General features: G+C 34.0%; 1 protein-coding gene across 5 annotated transcripts in view; it reads right to left on the bottom strand.

Moving 5' to 3' along the window:
• Positions 1 to 18204, bottom strand: part of LOC121732851 (RNA pseudouridylate synthase domain-containing protein 2-like) — a 396327-nt gene that overhangs the window by 222690 nt on the left and 155433 nt on the right. The window contains exon 2 of one of the 5 annotated variants that reach the window (XM_042122882.1): positions 13725 to 13783. The exons of the other annotated variants lie outside the window; for them this stretch is intronic. The gene's annotated coding sequence lies outside the window, so the exon portion shown is untranslated. The remainder of the gene's footprint in view (positions 1 to 13724; positions 13784 to 18204) is intronic. 5 annotated transcript variants of the gene reach the window in all.

Here is an 18204-nt window from a genome sequence, read left to right as displayed (position 1 = left end):
GGTACAAACGATAAAAGTTGCAAAATTTGACTCCGAGTTTTATAGTAAGTTATTCGAAAATTCGTCAAGACCGATCGAATCTCTGACGTTGTTACTATATGAAAAATCGTTTGTACCTCAAATTTTTTTGTGTAAATATGAAGTGAATAGTATCTTCTTTTATAATCTTTCGGTTTTGGCGAGGTACAAACGATAAAAGTTGCAAAATATGACTCCGAGTTTTATAGTAAGATATTCGAAAATTCGTCACGACCGATCGAATCTCTGACGTTGTTACTATATGTAAAATCGTTTGCACCTCAAAATTTTTTATATAAGTATGAATTGAATAATATCTTCTTTTATAACCTTTCGGTTTTGGCGAGGTACAAACGACAAAAGTTGCAAAATTTGACTCCGAGTTTTATAGTAAGATATTCGAAAATTCGTCAAGACCGATCGAATTTCTGTCGTTGTTGTCTCAAAAAATTTTGTGTGAATTTAAAGTGAATAGTATCTTCTTTTATAATCTTTCAGTTTTGGCGAGGTACAAACGATAAAAGTTGCAAAATTTGACTCCGAGTTTTATAGTAAGATATTCGAAAATTCGTCACGACCGATCGAATCTCTGACGTTGTTACTATATGAAAAATCGTTTGTACCTCAAATTTTTTTGTTTAAATATGAAGTGAATAATATCTCCTTTTGTAATCTTTCGGTTTTGGCGAGGTACAAACGATAAAAGTTGCAAAATTTGACTCCGAGTTTTATAGTAAGATATTCGAAAATTCTTCAAGACCGATCGAATCTCTGACGTTGTTACTATATGAAAAATCGTTTTTACCTCAAATTTTTTTGTGTAAATATGAAGTGAATAATATTTCCTTTTGTAATCTTTCGGTTCTGGCGAGGTACAAACGATAAAAGTTGCAAAATTTGACTCCGAGTTTTATAGTAAGATATTCGAAAATTCGTCAAGACCGATCGAATCTCTGACGTTGTTACTATATGAAAAATCGTTTGTACCTCATTTTTTTTTATGTAAATATGAAGTGAATAGTATCTTCTTTTTTAATCTTTCGCTTTTGGCGAGGTACTAACGATAGAAGTTGCAAAATATGACTCCGAGTTTTATAGTAAGATATTCGAAAATTCTTCAAGACCGATCGAATCTCTGACGTTGTTACTATATGAAAAATCGTTTGTACCTCAAATTTTTTTGTGTAAATATGAAGTGAATAATATCTCCTTTTGTAATCTTTCGGTTTTGGCGAGGTACAAACGATAAAAGTTGCAAAATTTGACTCCGAGTTTTATAGTAAGATATTCGAAAATTCGTCACGACTGATCGAATCTCTGACGTTGTTACTATATGAAAAATCGTTTGTACCTCAAATTTTTTTGTGTAAATATAAAGTGAATAGTATCTTCTTTTATAATCTTTCGGTTTTGGCGAGGTACAAACGATAAAAGTTGCAAAATATGACTCCGAGTTTTATAGTAAGATATTCGAAAATACGTCAAGACCGATCGAATCTCTGACATTGTTACTATATGAAAAATCGTTTGTACCTCAAATTTTTTTGTGTAAATATGAAGTGAATAATATCTCCTTTTGTAATCTTTCGGTTTTGGCGAGGTACAAACGATAAAAGTTGCAAAATTTGACTCCGAGTTTTATAGTAAGATATTCGAAAATTCGTCACGACTGATCGAATCTCTGACGTTGTTACTATATGAAAAATCGTTTGTACCTCAAATTTTTTTGTGTAAATATAAAGTGAATAGTATCTTCTTTTATAATCTTTCGGCTTTGGCGAGGTACAAACGATAAAAGTTGCAAAATATGACCCCGAGATTTATAGTAAGATATTCGAAAATTCGTCAAGACCGATCGAATCTCTGACGTTGTTACTATATGAAAAATCGTTTGTACCTCAATTTTTTTTGTGTAAATATGAAGTTAATAATATCTTCTTTTGTAATCTTTCGGTTTTGGCGAGGTACAAACGATAAAAGTTGCAAAATTTGACTCCGAGTTTTATAGTAAGATATTCGAAAATTCTTCAAGACCGATCGAATCTCTGACGTTGTTAGTATATGAAAAATCGTTTGTACCTCAATTTTTTTTGTTTAAATATGAAGTGAATAGTATCTTCTTTTATAATCTTTCGGTTTTGGCGAGGTACAAACGATAAAAGTTGCAAAATATGACTCCGAGTTTTATAGTAAGATATTCGAAAATTCGTCAAGACCGATCGAATCTCTGACGTTGTTACTATATGAAAAATCGTTTGTACCTCAAATTTTTTAGTGTAAATATGAAGTGAATAGTATCTTCTTTTATAATCTTTCGGTTTTGGCGAGGTACAAACGACAAAAGTTGCAAAATTTGACTCCGAGTTTTATAGTAAGATATTCGAAAATTCGTCAAGACCGATCGAATTTCTGTCGTTGTTGTCTCAAAAAATTTTGTGTGAATTTAAAGTGAAAAGTATCTTCTTTTATAATCTTTTAGTTTTGGCGAGGTACAAACGATAAAAGTTGCAAAATTTGACTCCGAGTTTTATAGTAAGATATTCGAAAATTCTTCAAGACCGATCGAATCTCTGACGTTGTTACTATATGAAAAATCGTTTGTACCTCAAATTTTTTTGTGTAAATATGAAGTGAATAATATTTCCTTTTGTAATCTTTCGGTTTTGGCGAGGTACAAACGATAAAAGTTGCAAAATTTGACTCCGAGTTTTATAGTAAGATATTCGAAAATTCGTCAAGACCGATCGAATCTCTGACGTTGTTACTATATGAAAAATCGTTTGTACCTCAAATTTTTTAGTGTAAATATGAAGTGAATAGTATCTTCTTTTATAATCTTTCGGTTTTGGCGAGGTACAAACGATAAAATTTGCAAAATTTGACTCCGAGTTTTATAGTAAGATATTCGAAAATTCGTCAAGACCGATCGAATCTCTGACGTTGTTACTGTATGAAAAATCGTTTGTACCTCAAATTTTTTAGTGTAAATATGAAGTGAATAGTATCTTCTTTTATAATCTTTCGGTTTTGGCGAGGTACAAACGATAAAATTTGCAAAATTTGACTCCGAGTTTTATAGTAAGATATTCGAAAATACGTCAAGACCGATCGAATCTCTGACATTGTTACTATATGAAAAATCGTTTGTACCTCAAATTTTTTAGTGTAAATATGAAGTGAATAGTATCTTCTTTTATAATCTTTCGGTTTTGGCGAGGTACAAACGATAAAAGTTGCAAAATTTGACTCCGAGTTTTATAGTAAGATATTCGAAAATTCTTCAAGACCGATCGAATCTCTGACGTTGTTACTATATGAAAAATCGTTTGTACCTCAAATTTTTTTGTGTAAATATGAAGTGAATAATATCTCCTTTTGTAATCTTTCGGTTTTGGCGAGGTACAAACGATAAAAGTTGCAAAATTTGACTCCGAGTTTTATAGTAAGATATTCGAAAATTCGTCACGACTGATCGAATCTCTGACGTTGTTACTATATGAAAAATCGTTTGTACCTCAAATTTTTTTGTGTAAATATAAAGTGAATAGTATCTTCTTTTATAATCTTTCGGCTTTGGCGAGGTACAAACGATAAAAGTTGCAAAATATGACCCCGAGATTTATAGTAAGATATTCGAAAATTCGTCAAGACCGATCGAATCTCTGACGTTGTTACTATATGAAAAATCGTTTGTACCTCAATTTTTTTTGTGTAAATATGAAGTTAATAATATCTTCTTTTGTAATCTTTCGGTTTTGGCGAGGTACAAACGATAAAAGTTGCAAAATTTGACTCCGAGTTTTATAGTAAGATATTCGAAAATTCTTCAAGACCGATCGAATCTCTGACGTTGTTAGTATATGAAAAATCGTTTGTACCTCAATTTTTTTTGTTTAAATATGAAGTGAATAGTATCTTCTTTTATAATCTTTCGGTTTTGGCGAGGTACAAACGATAAAAGTTGCAAAATATGACTCCGAGTTTTATAGTAAGATATTCGAAAATTCGTCAAGACCGATCGAATCTCTGACGTTGTTACTATATGAAAAATCGTTTGTGCCTCAAATTTTTTAGTGTAAATATGAAGTGAATAGTATCTTCTTTTATAATCTTTCGGTTTTGGCGAGGTACAAACGACAAAAGTGGCAAAATTTGACTCCGAGTTTTATAGTAAGATATTCGAAAATTCGTCAAGACCGATCGAATTTCTGTCGTTGTTGTCTCAAAAAATTTTGTGTGAATTTAAAGTGAAAAGTATCTTCTTTTATAATCTTTTAGTTTTGGCGAGGTACAAACGATAAAAGTTGCAAAATTTGACTCCGAGTTTTATAGTAAGATATTCGAAAATTCGTCACGACCGATCGAATCTCTGACGTTGTTACTATATGAAAAATCGTTTGTACCTCAAATTTTTTTGTTTAAATATGAAGTGAATAATATCTCCTTTTGTAATCTTTCGGTTTTGGCGAGGTACAAACGATAAAAGTTGCAAAATTTGACTCCGAGTTTTATAGTAAGATATTCGAAAATTCTTCAAGACCGATCGAATCTCTGACGTTGTTACTATATGAAAAATCGTTTGTACCTCAAATTTTTTTGTGTAAATATGAAGTGAATAATATTTCCTTTTGTAATCTTTCGGTTTTGGCGAGGTACAAACGATAAAAGTTGCAAAATTTGACTCCGAGTTTTATAGTAAGATATTCGAAAATTCGTCAAGACCGATCGAATCTCTGACGTTGTTACTATATGAAAAATCGTTTGTACCTCATTTTTTTTTATGTAAATATGAAGTGAATAGTATCTTCTTTTTTAATCTTTCGCTTTTGGCGAGGTACTAACGATAGAAGTTGCAAAATATGACTCCGAGTTTTATAGTAAGATATTCGAAAATTCGTCAAGACCGATCGAATCTCTGACGTTGTTACTATATGAAAAATCGTTTGTACCTCAAATTTTTTTGTGTATATATGAAGTGAATAATATCTCCTTTTGTAATCTTTCGGTTTTGGCGAGGTACAAACGATAAAAGTTGCAAAATTTGACTCCAAGTTTTATAGTAAGATATTCGAAAATTCTTCAAGACCGATCGAATCTCTGACGTTGTTACTATATGAAAAATCGTTTGTACCTCAAATTTTTTAGTGTAAATATGAAGTGAATAGTATCTTCTTTTATAATCTTTCGGTTTTGGCGAGGTACAAACGACAAAAGTTGCAAAATTTGACTCCAAGTTTTATAGTAAGATATTCGAAAATTCGTCAAGACCGATCGAATTTCTGTCGTTGTTGTCTCAAAAATTTTGTGTGAATTTAAAGTGAATAGTATCTTCTTTTATAATCTTTCAGTTTTGGCGAGGTACAAACGATAAAAGTTGCAAAATTTGACTCCGAGTTTTATAGTAAGATATTCGAAAATTCGTCACGACCGATCGAATCTCTGACGTTGTTACTATATGAAAAATCGTTTGTACCTCAAATTTTTTTGTTTAAATATGAAGTGAATAATATCTCCTTTTGTAATCTTTCGGTTTTGGCGAGGTACAAACGATAAAAGTTGCAAAATTTGACTCCGAGTTTTATAGTAAGATATTCGAAAATTCTTCAAGACCGATCGAATCTCTGACGTTGTTACTATATGAAAAATCGTTTGTACCTCAAATTTTTTTGTGTAAATATGAAGTGAATAATATCTCCTTTTGTAATCTTTCGGTTTTGGCGAGGTACAAACGATAAAAGTTGCAAAATTTGACTCCGAGTTTTATAGTAAGATATTCGTAAATTCGTCACGACTGATCGAATCTCTGACGTTGTTACTATATGAAAAATCGTTTGTACCTCAAATTTTTTTGTGTAAATATAAAGCGAATTGTATCTTCTTTTATAATCTTTCGGTTTTGGCGAGGTACAAACGATAAAAGTTGCAAAATTTGACTCCGAGTTTTATAGTAAGATATTCGAAAATTCGTCAAGACCGATCGAATCTCTGACGTTGTTACTATATGAAAAATCGTTTGTACCTCAAATTTTTTTGTTTAAATATGAAGTGAATAGTATCTTCTTTTATAATCTTTCGGTTTTGGCGAGGTACAAACGATAAAAGTTGCAAAATTTGACTCCGAGTTTTATAGTAAGATATTCGAAAATTCTTCAAGACCGATCGAATCTCTGACGTTGTTACTATATGAAAAATCGTTTGTACCTCAAATTTTTTTGTGTAAATATGAAGTGAATAATATCTCCTTTTGTAATCTTTCGGTTTTGGCGAGGTACAAACGATAAAAGTTGCAAAATTTGACTCCGAGTTTTATAGTAAGATATTCGAAAATTCGTCACGACTGATCGAATCTCTGACGTTGTTACTATATGAAAAATCGTTTGTACCTCAAATTTTTTTGTGTAAATATAAAGTGAATTGTATCTTCTTTTATAATCTTTCGGTTTTGGCGAGGTACAAACGATAAAAGTTGCAAAATTTGACTCCGAGTTTTATAGTAAGATATTCGAAAATTCGTCAAGACCGATCGAATCTCTGACGTTGTTACTATATGAAAAATCGTTTGTACCTCAAATTTTTTTGTTTAAATATGAAGTGAATAGTATCTTCTTTTATAATCTTTCGGTTTTGGCGAGGTACAAACGATAAAAGTTGCAAAATATGACTCCGAGTTTTATAGTAAGATATTCGAAAATACGTCAAGACCGATCGAATCTCTGACATTGTTACTATATGAAAAATCGTTTGTACCTCAAATTTTTTAGTGTAAATATGAAGTGAATAGTATCTTCTTTTATAATCTTTCGGTTTTGGCGAGGTACAAACGATAAAATTTGCAAAATTTGACTCCGAGTTTTATAGTAAGATATTCGAAAATTCGTCAAGACCGATCGAATCTCTGACGTTGTTACTGTATGAAAAATCGTTTGTACCTCAAATTTTTTTGTGTAAATATGAAGTGAATAGTATCTTCTTTTATAATCTTTCGGTTTTGGCGAGGTACAAACGATAAAAGTTGCAAAATTTGACTCCGAGTTTTATAGTAAGATATTCGAAAATTCTTCAAGACCGATCGAATCTCTGACGTTGTTACTATATGAAAAATCGTTTGTACCTCAAATTTTTTTGTGTAAATATGAAGTGAATAATATCTCCTTTTGTAATCTTTCGGTTTTGGCGAGGTACAAACGATAAAAGTTGCAAAATTTGACTCCGAGTTTTATAGTAAGATATTCGAAAATTCGTCACGACTGATCGAATCTCTGACGTTGTTACTATATGAAAAATCGTTTGTACCTCAAATTTTTTTGTGTAAATATAAAGTGAATTGTATCTTCTTTTATAATCTTTCGGTTTTGGCGAGGTACAAACGATAAAAGTTGCAAAATTTGACTCCGAGTTTTATAGTAAGATATTCGAAAATTCGTCAAGACCGATCGAATCTCTGACGTTGTTACTATATGAAAAATCGTTTGTACCTCAAATTTTTTTGTTTAAATATGAAGTGAATAGTATCTTCTTTTATAATCTTTCGGTTTTGGCGAGGTACAAACGATAAAAGTTGCAAAATATGACTCCGAGTTTTATAGTAAGATATTCGAAAATACGTCAAGACCGATCGAATCTCTGACATTGTTACTATATGAAAAATCGTTTGTACCTCAAATTTTTTAGTGTAAATATGAAGTGAATAGTATCTTCTTTTATAATCTTTCGGTTTTGGCGAGGTACAAACGATAAAATTTGCAAAATTTGACTCCGAGTTTTATAGTAAGATATTCGAAAATTCGTCAAGACCGATCGAATCTCTGACGTTGTTACTGTATGAAAAATCGTTTGTACCTCAAATTTTTTTGTGTAAATATGAAGTGAATAGTATCTTCTTTTATAATCTTTCTGTTTTGGCGAGGTACAAACGACAAAAAAACTGCAAAATATAACTCCGTCTTTTATAGTAAGATATTCGAAAATTCGTCACGACTGATCGAATCTCTGACGTTGTTACTATATGAAAAATCGTTTGTACCTCAAATTTTTTTGTGTAAATATAAAGTGAATTGTATCTTCTTTTATAATCTTTCGGTTTTGGCGAGGTACAAACGATAAAATTTGCAAAATTTGACTCCGAGTTTTATAGTAAGATATTCGAAAATTCGTCAAGACCGATCGAATCTCTGACGTTGTTACTGTATGAAAAATCGTTTGTACCTCAAATTTTTTTGTGTAAATATGAAGTGAATAGTATCTTCTTTTATAATCTTTCTGTTTTGGCGAGGTACAAACGACAAAAAAACTGCAAAATATAACTCCGACTTTTATAGTAAGATATTGGAAAATTCGTCAAGACCGAACGAATCTACCTCAAAAAATAACTTCTTTTACACATTTGAACTGCTTTATATACTTTCTTTCCTTCTACTCCATAAAAAGCCTTATTTTTAAGGAAAAAATTTTTTTTGCTTTTTTTTTCGTAAAATCAAAAAAAAAATTAACTTTAAAAACGGGTACAATCCGGTACAAACGATACTCTTCCAGATGGCATCATTAAAATTCCGGTATCTTTATGTCGGTTGCTAAGCAAATTTTACCACCCCCCCATTTCTACCCTATTGAGGTACAAACGATTTTAATTGCGGTACAATCGGGTACAATCGAATGACATATATAAAAATCATTTACCTTGAACTCGGTTGCTAACTTCACATAGGTATCATCTACAGACCCGACACCACCCCGCTACTCAGGGGGCCGCGATGCGCAGGATCACTATCTAGGAAGGCAAACACGCCTTAAAACACACCATACAAGGCAAAAAGCGTGCTCGGGTTTCAATTTTGACGTGCGAAATTGACGAAAATGGCGTAATTTTTGTCCTTTACTATAATAAAGGACAATGACGAAAGAAGAAAGAATGACAAAGAAGAACGTCCGAGCCATTCGCGACAACTGATTACATAAGCAAACATTCAAAGGCAAACAAGAAGCCCTACGAGGAAAAATAACATCTACTTTTGGATAGTTAAGTGCAAGTAATTCATTTAATCGCTCGTCGGCAATTAGATGGTAACTGTTTAGACAATTTATGGCCCAGCTATTGGCTGCGGGCCAGGGGAAAACAAAAACGAAATAACATAATATAGCGGCTAAATACGATATTGCTCATCACCAAATTATATTTGCACAAGATTAAGTGCCGTTTGACAGTATTTTATTGAATTTGTTGAAATAAAAATAATTTCGCTGACGTTGATGCGTTTAGGCATAACGCCCTGAAGATGGTCAGTTCGTGCCACGCATCAGAAACTGGGGATAGATTTGAGGATTCGAGCGTTCAAGGTTTTGATTGTTGCTATTAGCTGCCGCTTTATAATAGTGAAAATTGTAGAACTTGCATTCGCGTCGACATATATGCCAAATTGCCCATATTATGCAAAACTAGAGATCGCCCAATGGTCGAAATTCGACCTCAGATAAAAAATAAATTATAAGTTTAAAAATTTCTACGCATTTCTTTGTAGTGTGTGTAACGTTTTATATTTTGTTAAAAAATGTATGATAAAAGCATAATTTCAAAATAATATTAGTTCGATGCACTCCTTCACCATATAAACTATAACTGTGCGAAATTTCATGCACCTACGTTTCCCAATTTTTCGTAAAAAGGGTTACAAAGTTTTTCGCTATTATGATAACTGGGACTGCTGAATGCTGATTCCTTTACGATATTTTCTGGTGAACACGACTCATTGTGACTTGACTCTATAATGCTAATTTGCTAAAACAACTTTAAGGGTGGGTTGCACCAGAGGCGTAGTTATAGTTAAGGTTAAGTTTTCGTCAAATATGGCGTCCATTATGGACTTTTACTAGGGATTTGACAGTTCATTTGTCATTTTGTTATGGTTAAAGTTAAAGTAAGTTGGTGCAACCCACCCTTAAATATACACTTTACAACATACAAAGTTACAAAAATAGCCAAATATGCTCAGATTAAACAATGCGGCCATTATAAGAGAATGCATCTAATAAATCGTGTAAAAAGAATTTAACCACTATTGGCTTTTGGCCACGCTTCAGCGTTCAGTTTTCTTTTGGAACATAATGGACATATAACAGTAATTTGGTGTAGTGCAGCTGCGCTCCATTATTTTATGTTATGTACAGTCCTAATTTAGCATTTTTGAACTTTATCAGCAAGTAATAAGAGCTAAAAGTATTCACAGTATCCGTCAACCGTACGTGATTGGCTGGGTCGTGTAGTTTTAATTGTAACACTGCATAAAATATTCTATTATAGATGTTAGATCATTTATCACTTGCTAATTACGATTTATACATAGAGATTTCTTTAGTTGGAATAGAAATGATTTATTATTTCCTGCTCATAGTAGTAATAATTAAAGTTACCTTATTCGTATTATGAGACTTATGGATTCAGTGATTTAGTTTCCTATAATATAAACACCTTTAATGATTATAGTTAGGTTAAGCAGGTAAATAATAATAAACAAATATTTAATCATCTGCCTGCTTTGTCTTATTCATTTTATAATGTTACTAGATGACGCCCGTAACTCCGTTGCGCCAAAACTCGTTTATCGCGTGGGAACCGTACATTTTTTTGGGATAAAAAGTATCCTATGTCCTTTCCCGGGACTCAAAGTATCTCCATGCCAAATTTCAGCAAAATCGGTCCAGTGGTTTGGGCGTGAAGAGGTAACAGACAGACAGACACACTTTCGCATTTATAATATTAGTATGGAAGTATGGATTTTATAATATTTGTGGTTTCGGATAATGATGGAGGATCGAATCACGGCGCCCCTTTTGCCTTTCCACGGCGCGCGGCGCACAGTTTGGGAACCCCTGCTATAGACTTTATGGATATAATTATTAGGTACATAATATGCCTATAATATTATGATTTATGGTATTACAGAGTATAGAGGTATGTACCTAATAAAAATAATTCGTCAAAATAATATAGACCAACCATCGACATAATATTAAATTATATTTTTAGTTAATAAAGTTATTAAATATACTATAAGTTACGAGCACAAAAAAAAAACAAGGTAATATTGTATGTGTTATAATTGTCAAGACATTTTATCCAAAAAAATGGCTTTACACAGCGATGCTTCATCAATCATCAAGATTACCTTCAAAAGATAAGTAAAAAGTTAATTCCATAGAAACAATAAGTAACATTAAAGAAACGCCAATTAGGAGTTTTGAGGACGCAGCTGGTACCGAAATTCGGTAGTAAACTCGCTTGATATATTGCAATTTATACTCGAGTCGAACGGGCACTAAAACCTATAATTTACATACAGTTTATTAAACATAAGTTAGAAAATTCCTCGCCTTTTAAAAGCAATAAGCCATTGATAATAATTTATACTACTTTACAATACTTTGGGTGTGGCTCAAACGATAAGAAACAGCGATGTTTGAATCTAAAAACTGACAAGCTTATCGAATAAAACATAAATATTTTTTGTCAATAATAATTAAGAGCATTAACTGCACTAGTTATATTACACCACTAGGTTAAAGTAACCAAAATCTGAAAATATTTACTATAATCACTATAATTTTTATATGGAGAAGAAAAATTTTGCAAATAATAGCTAAACTTTATAGCCAAACTTTATCGATCTTGGCAGTTTCATATTCTGTGGTCGCTTCAGCTCATAACTCGGGCGTCACATTATAAAGTGGTCACGTTAAAACATCAAAAAGTTTTAAGAGATTGCCGGAGCGCATTTAGAACACTCTGACGTGTCTTAATTATAAAATGCTGCTTTTTTCAAATTATAATAGATTTTTCCATTTCGTTCTAATTACTCTTTGTTTTGTTTCTCGATTAGTACAAATTGGATCCGTACTCGAGCTCTGAGATAGCAGTTTTGTAAGGCTAAGGGCCTGTTTTACCACTTCCTGATAAGTGTCGAATAGGCTATCCACCACTTGACTTGACAGATGAAGTATGGAAAATCTGGCAAAAAAGCTGTGAATAACCTATTCGGCACTTTATTGGAAAGTGGTGAAACAGGCTCTAAGAGTTTAAGGTTTATCCAGTATCCTACTAAAATACTTACTAGAGTCACGAAAATGACAATTTAAAAAAAAATCTGCGCAATCCTAGTTACAAATAAATTTATTTTTATCTTTTAACGAGCTCTTGCCCACGGTGTCGCTCGCGTTAAGAAGTATTATCATATACAAACTTGCATCCCCTATTTTAACCCCTTGGAGGTGGAAATGATCAAAATCCTTTCTTAGCGGATGCCTACGTCATAATAATATCTACCTGCATGCCAAATTTCAGCCCCATCGGTCCAGTGGTTTGGGCTGTGCGTTGATAGATCACCATGTCAGTCAGTCACCTTTGAGTTTTATATATACTGAATATCATTATCATAAAAATTAATTTCGTTTTTAAAGGATTTGTTCAAGCTTATGTTTTGCAATATATTATTATGTTAGAGGCTGGATAGAGCGATATTTCAAACTAGTATTTCGAAGTACTATCTATAAATTTTAGGTACAATGTTAAATGAAAACCGTAAACCTTTTATATCCGTATCTACGTTATAATTCGGAGATTTTACGTCGAGTACTCGAGTTTGGTAACGCCGGAACTTCCAAGGTCCCCGTTAACTTGAAATTATAATAAACTTGATAATTGAAACAATAATAGCCAAGACCCCAGTTCAAGTTTGTTTTTGTTTCTTACAAATCCTTTTGGCTTAGCGGCAGATAGCAAAGTTTGCAATAACCGGCGCGTCGTTCATTTTGAATACAAATTATTTCCATTCATATTATATTGTGGGATTTAAGAAGCAACAGAAGGCTGAGGATCACCTCGATTCTGCTAAATAAACGTTCAAAAGAGCCCGTCATATATGCGTGGAGGCTAATCGAGGATAAGCACGTAATTCATACGTGGGAGAGCCATGCTTCGGCATGAATGGGTCGGCTCGACCGGAGAAATACCACGTTCTCACAGAAAACCGGCGTGAAACAGCGCTTGCGCTGTATTTCGCCGAGTGAGTGAGTTTACCGGAGGCCCAATCCCCTACCCTATTCCCTTTCCTATCCTCCCTTATTTCGTTCCCTTTCCATCCCTACCTTCCCCTATTACCCTATTCCCTCTTAAAAGGCTGGCAACGCACCTGCAGCTCTTCTGATGCTGCGAGTGTCCATGGGCGACGGAAGTTGCTTTCCATCAGGTGACCCGTTTGCTCGTTTGCCCCCTTATTTCATAAAAAAAAAAAAAATTAGGGTTCCGTAGTACTTACAAGAACCCATTTATTAAAATGGTTTCAGCATTAAACCGAATGGTCCATCAATATTAAGTATTAGTGGAGTCCTGCGTTATGTCACGTATCTACAGAGAACAGTCGGTCATACTACTGATATAGGTCAGGATACGCAAACAAAGGGAAATCTCACCATTTTAACCCCTGTTTTTGACTGAATTGACAACTCAGTCAAAAACGAGGTCTTATGTCCGGGTTCCGAGGTTTTTTTATACGAGGTGTTTTTAAGCTAAACTTTTGATTAGCATTTCATCTTATGACAATTGACAATACCCAATAAAAATTAGTAGGTAACTCCGTTAAAGAGTTGGTCCGAACTCCCTTGAAGAAAACTTGATAGATCGGCCATTAGACAGATGATAGTAGTAACTAGTAACTTACCGTTAATATACCATCCAAATACCAAATTCTGCGAATGATGACCCAAATTTGAGTTTTACCTGAAAATAAAATGCGAAATATTAATGATTAGCTTACATTTAACTTGGAAGGAAAAGTAGATGGCATTTCTTTAAAACAGTCAACGAAGCTGTTATTTTTTTGTTAAATCCGAATTAAATTTTGACAGTGCGAAAGACTACGACGTGAAAGAACGTAGAAGACTAAACTCAGCCGTAAAATGGAGGCATCATAAAACGTAACATGCGGTGCAGCAGTCCAATTTCAGCGCAGGTGGAACCTGTACATAATATATCCTGTTCCCGTATCTTTACAATATTGATTTGTTCAGATCGTATCCCGAGTCCTAGTATTTTAATATAACATTAAAATAGCTTCGATCCAATCCAAATAAGAAAAGCAAAAAAAAAATTGGCGGTATTGATAGGATTTACGTTTAATACGCTGACTATCGCACTCGGAAACATATTTTAATGATGATTAAACTTCAATTTAATGAAGCATTTGACAAATACTGTATGAGGCTTTTGTCATAATTTTCATACATTTAAGTAACTAATATTCGTCTCTGAGTGCGGTAGTGAGACTGTATGGATACTTAATGGACGCTGTACCAATGTTAGAATAAAATGTGGGCACTATACAACGCGAAGAAGTAAATGGAGGAACATTTGACGTATATTTTGCCAAAGGAAGGCTTTGAACAGAACTTTTATGTAAATCGGATAAAATAAATGGAAGCAACAAGCGGCTCTTAAATATATTGAGACTCTACCTCCGGGAAAGAGTGTATGACGTAAAACGTCCTAATAGATTGGTACTTGCAGTAATAAATGCACGTTCATCGGACGATAAATCTAGCGACAGTTTCTTTACAATTTTTCACGCTCCAGCGTCGCTTTTTCAAGTAAATGGAAAATTTTCTTACATTTTAAGTTTAAGATTCAGGCAAATGGGACAGCATGCTCTCGCATAAAACGCTAGAGTTGTCGTTAGCCGTTGACCTCATCTATATAAAAGTTGCTATGTTTATGACATAGCAAGTTTTACAACTTTTAAGAATTTTGAGTTTTAAGAATTTAGAGTTCTTGCATAAGTATGCAAGAACTCTAAATTCTTAAAAGTTGTAAAACGTACAGAGTCAAAATTGTCCTAGACGTACTTACGTCTAGGACAATTTTGACTTGGTACGTTTAAAATTTTAAAAATTGAAACAATCGCAAAAGTTGAACTGATATTTGAAATCATTGCATTATTCTCGTTCATTACACAAAAAAATAAATTTTAACACAAAATTAAAATAATTACTGAATTAAAAATATAAAATCGATGAATGGCACCCGCCGTATACGAACATTCAAAGCGCGAGCATGCTCGGCGACGCGGCATGTGCTCCCTTCCTATCGCATTTGTACCTATTGTGACCAGTGCCAAAACGATCACAGGCAATTTGGCTAATTCCGTGTCAATCACGGCGCGGTTCCAACGACTGATTCAGCGTAAATTATCATCAGCCACGCACTGACAGAGCGTGTCAACGCAATCGCGAGTGCCTCCTAGCCGTGATTTGATTGGTTTATAAAACAATGATACGCCCCCTTTAAAAATGTCCGCACACCCACCAGACTGTGTCGATGGCAGGGGGCCAACCGTTTGTTGCCACATCAAAAGGTTTGTTAGCGGGATCGCAAGAAACATGCGTGCCGTCCCAATAATGCTCGCCGTTTAGTCTTAAAGAAAAATTTGCGCCATTCATAAAGTCTATCCCGGCCCAACTACATAATATATTTTTATGTGTAACTACCTCATTTGGCATTATATACTTTATAGAAAATAATCCAGTTTTTGTGTTGCATGCATCACCGATGCTAAAAACTCGTTTACTAATCTAGAGAAAAGCCTTACTAACCAGACGAATTTGGAATAATTACAAACATATATACATTCTGTGTACATTCTGTGTTATTAGTGAGCAAATTTTAATGAAAACCACGTTCCAACCAGACATTACAAAGGGACGAGAGCATTACAGGGACGGACGCTTCTGTTTACAATCTCTTGCATACCCCGCAGGCCGCAAATCACACCAAATGACAAGATCTTTGATCATAAATAACAATGACAAACAAAACCAACGAGACACTAACAAATTGACTGACCTAGAATTAGAAAAGGAGTAAGTCCTGCTTAAGGCGATAATGCCCGTGGTCTTGGAGTCGCTGAGGGAGTAAGCGACGTATTCTGATGTCTCGTCTCTTGCTGGCGAGGAGCCAACCGCTCACCTGTTGCGGCGACATTATCGCACTATGACTGATGACGTGTACATGTGGAAACATGGCGAATCCTCGCGTCTTGGAACTGAACCTCTAACCCACGGGACAAGAATATACTTGGTGTTCTCTTCCGACAATTGACAAGACAAAAGAGGCAAGTAGTACAGAAACAAGAAAGCATATAGCAGACTTAACTCAACGTAAAAAGATTTAGAAAATACAGACAATAAACGAGCTTTCGGTCAAGCAAATTGCTGAAAATTATAACATATTCCTTTTAATATACTTAAAAAAAACTAGGCCTTTACATCCGTTGTGGATGATTTATACAGTATTTTTCAGAGCGAAGTAACCACTCCTCAAATACTGTAGTGCCTGGGACAAGATTTTTTAATGTCCTTATGGTTGCCCAAGCGCATACGGCATTCTCGCATCATAGTCGGCCTAGTCCAGAGGAAAGAACTAGTCAATACGTCTGGGACCAACTATGTGCGGGTTTCCTCACGATGTTTTCCTTCATCGTACGTGCGTTCGTATTATGTACTTGAGATCAGAAAATGTCTCATAGGTACACGCCTTCACCCGGGTTCGAACCTGCACCCTCTAGGAGTGCGAACCGAAGGTCTACCCATTAGGCCACGGACGCTCTTTAATTAAATATATTATAGGACAAGAATAAATAAGAAAATATCGTCTTCAGAATACGACAATACGCTACTGTTGTATCCAGATATGAAAGTGACCTCAGCGGAAAATAGTCCGTCCATTTCGAGATGTTCAGAATTTTTCACACGTACCACATAAATCTACTGTCAGACGTTCTTACAAATGAAATAATAGGGATCCTCCTGTCATAACACCATTATAGACAGTATCAAATAATAAATGAGGTATTTTCGATGAGCTCTGATTGTGTATCACCAGACTTGTATGTAATTAGGCCTGTTGGGAAAGATACTAAACTTCGCCAAGAAAGTATAAGCTACTCGTATGTTAATACACAGAATGCACAATGTAGTTGTCTCCATGCATTAGGCAACTTACAGACACTTAAGACTCCTTAGTTGTGGGTGTCAAATGATGAAAACTCTCGTGTATTGGTATTTGTTGCCAAACTCTTCCTAAACTACTGGACCGATTTTGTTAACATTTTATTTGCCTATCAAATAAATCCGAAAAACGACCAACAATGGGGATTGTCCATTTTTTTAAATTTTGCTCATTACAAAAACATTTCGAGGAATAAGGTTAGTGATCGTTTTTCTGTATATAAACGAAAAAAATATCCATTAGTTACTTATATTTTTGAACAAATATGTTTAACCTTAGTTTGACCTTCAATGGCGTTAAATTAGCAATAAATTCGACCAACATTACGTTTCTAACTTTTGGTAAGCTTCTCGTATCAGCTTTCACATAATGAGAACTTGCATTTGACGAACCAGCCATTATAAATAAGATTGAAAGGAATTTAAAACATACTGCAGAGGTCAATTAGCCGCCGATGATGACGTCAGAGCGAAACTTTAAAAAATTATTGAGAAAAAAACTTGCCAATGAATTTCAAAATTATTTAATTCATATTCTTAAAATACCCTATTTTAACGAAAAAAATATAAATAGTACATGTGATTTTTTTTTGGACAATGCCCATTTTGGATTATGGCAGTAGTTAATTTATAACATTGTAACTCCTAACTCGGTCTTTTGACGTGTGAACGTGTGTCTTCTGTATTAGAGGATTTCAAGCGTATTCCAACAACGTATATGGCAATACTTTTAAGCCTCAGGTAAAAAATATTATATCTTGTAGTTATCTACACTGGAAGTCTGTATCAAGTATTGTACTGAAGAACGCATATTTAACAAAATCCAATCTCACTACATCAACATGATTGACGCGTCACAATCGACGTACGTGTCGCCGGCGTCACACTTGTGACGTTTGTCCGTGACGTGTGACGAGTAGTGTAATGACTCAACTCAAAGAGCATAATATCACATCCAAACATCGACATACTATGGAAGAGTAACTGTGTTAAAAAATGGTCCCACGAAATGCACACAAAGGCGTACTTTTAGCTGGTATACTCGGTTCGTGTATCTACAATTATCATTACTGAGTTTATAACAGTAAAAGAGTCATCATTCTATCTAGGATGGTATGTCGATGCTTTCATGTAAATAAT

This window comes from Aricia agestis, chromosome 1, assembly GCF_905147365.1.
Source record: "Aricia agestis chromosome 1, ilAriAges1.1, whole genome shotgun sequence".
In the NCBI taxonomy this organism is placed as follows: Eukaryota; Metazoa; Arthropoda; class Insecta; order Lepidoptera; family Lycaenidae; genus Aricia; species Aricia agestis.
This window is presented reverse-complemented; position numbering and strand designations above follow the sequence as displayed.